The sequence below is a fragment of the Marmota marmota genome, unplaced genomic scaffold, assembly GCF_001458135.2.
Source record: "Marmota marmota marmota unplaced genomic scaffold, marMar, whole genome shotgun sequence".
NCBI lineage: Eukaryota > Metazoa > Chordata > Mammalia > Rodentia > Sciuridae > Marmota > Marmota marmota.
In genome coordinates this window covers 329-2,762 of record NW_026012175.1, presented here as the reverse complement: position 1 = coordinate 2,762, position 2,434 = coordinate 329, and the positions used below count along the sequence as shown (strand labels likewise).

The 2,434-nt window shown below is 44.9% G+C and overlaps 1 non-coding gene across 1 annotated transcript; it reads right to left on the bottom strand.

Annotated features, from left to right (window-relative positions):
- Positions 1-1,951: 1,951 nt before the first annotated feature.
- On the bottom strand, positions 1,952-2,080 carry LOC125614959. The gene has a single exon (XR_007345531.1). It is a non-coding gene; the product is annotated as a small nucleolar RNA SNORA42/SNORA80 family (small nucleolar RNA).
- Positions 2,081-2,434: the final 354 nt, after the last annotated feature.

Here is a 2,434-nt window from a genome sequence, read left to right as displayed (position 1 = left end):
AAGCTGCAGTGGGGTGACAGATTAGCATGCTCTGGCTTGCCTTGGTGTTGCCCATGCTGCAAGCCCATGCTGACATAGCAGGCTCTGGAGAGCTGTGGTCTGTATGGATATACAGTCCCTGGGACATCTGCTTGCACTTGGCTAGGGGCTGCAGTAGGTGGTTGGCAATGTGGCTGGGCCCTGATGCACTCCATCCCACCCTGAACACTGCTCTGTCATCCTGGGACAAGTACATGGCTTCATTGGCAACTGCAGCTCTGCTAGGTCATAAGGCTTGGGGGACACAGGCAGAGCAGCAGGTAATGGTACACCTTGGTGCAAAGCAGCTGCTCTCATTAACATAATTAACAGGTGAGAACCAGACCATAACTAGGGCCTACTTTTGAAATACTTTTCTTTCTGCACCATCTCCATCGCCAAGATGATGGGTTTGTAAGTGGCAGACAGAACTGGGCTCCTTCCTCATGGGCACATGAGGAATGATGACCCGCTACCAAGGAGGACAGTTGTGTTGCAATGTCCTCACCTGTCTTCCTTGAATGACCTATGGTCCTGCATCAGGTACAGCCACTGATGGCTGAGCAACGAAAAGGCCTGTGTCACAAAATTGTGGATGGTTTTAGTCACTGCAGCAATCTTTTCTGGCTGGAGATAAGCAAGAGCTCCTGAGGCTCAAAGGCAGAGGAGAAGGAGGAGGCATCTCATCTCCAAAACCAAACATGGAGAACGGCAGCCCTCGTCTGTCAAGGGCCTTCTCTGTGAACACATGGTACCAATGAGAATGGACGTTTCCAGTTAAACCTCACACACAGGCCTGGTAAACCTACAGGGTTTCATCTGGGAGGTTCTTGAATCAAAAAAGAGCCAGGACGAGTGGCAGATGCCTATAAACCCAGTGACTTGTGAGGCTGAGGCAGGAGGATTGCAAGTTCAAGGCCAGCCTCACCATCTTAAAGAGACCTTATCTCAAAATAAAAAATAAAAAGGCTTGGGGATATGACTCAGTGGTAGAGCGCCCCTGGGTTCAATCCTGAGGGCCATGCACACACAGAAGCACACAAAATAATAGAAAAAGAAATGACTGCGATAATATCAAAAGTGTTCACAACAAACAACTCATATGTATTCATAACCAAGAAAAAGAGGGTCAGTCTTTTTAAAAAATATTTATTTTTAGTTGTAGTTGGACACAATACCCTTATTTTATTTATTTTTATGTGGTGCTGAGGATTGAACCCTGGGCCTTGCATGTGCTAGACAAACTCTCCACCGCTGAGCCCATCCCTGAGGATCAATTTTTTTGAATACAGATAACAGAATTATGTTTGTTCCAAACGTTTCCTCTACAACTTGTGATACTTCTTTTATAGAGGAATATCAGGGCAAGGTTAATCACATTGAATTTATGGTCCAACGATGGATTAATTATTAAGACGTGACTACTGAAACATAGGTTCAATAGAATATATACACATGCCAAGAATAAGATTTACCAATGTGTTAATTATTTTAAAAAAGCAGACCTGAAAGTAAAGTTTATAAGAAAAAAACCCTCACTGATTTGGTGCATGTAATGCAACTAAAGGTTAAAAAGCGCAAATAGTTCAAGTAGGTAAAAACTCAATTTTAGGGCTGAAGTGTAGCTCAGTGGTAGAACACTTTGCACAATGTCCTGGGTTCCATAAAAAATACCACAGAACAGTGGTGATGATAATAACAATACATTAAATTTTAGGACTTCCTCCCTTCCCTGAACCCCTAGTCCTCAGTTACCTTCACTGGATACTTCTTACTAGTGGCTGTGTCCCTCTCCAGGATCAGTCCGTATATAAGCAATACATATTATATTCTGTGGAAAAGACCAGCAAATGACATATGATGTCCTGTATCTTAGCCCACACGAAATCACCCTTTACTGTTCACAACTTATTTTCTCTTTCTTTTCCCCCACCACTGTGCAACCTGCTTCAGTGCCAGCAGCCTAAAGGGCAGAGGTCAGCAATGGTTCTGGGCTGGTCTGCCCTGGGCTGGACACTATCAGAGGCACAGGGGGAGGGGCCTGCCACAAATCCATATCCAGGAATCACTTGCTCGCGTAAAGGTGCACAGCAGACCATGAAATGGATGAAGCAGGTTCACCTAGTCAGTGACCTTTGGACACACATCGTGTTTTCTGATGTTTTATTTCTAGGAACAGCACCATGATGAAGATCCCTACAAGAGCTCCTTTGCACACGTCAAATATATAGGAAAAAATGGGTGTATACAATCCCAAGGGATTCAACTAATTTACTTTCTCACCAACAAAATGAGCTGCCTGAGGGCTGGGGACCTGCCTCATGGCAGAGGACTTGCCTGGCATGCAAGGGCCCAGGTTCCATCCTTGGCATTGGGGGAAAAAAAAAAGAGCTGCCTATTTCTACCCAGCCTCACC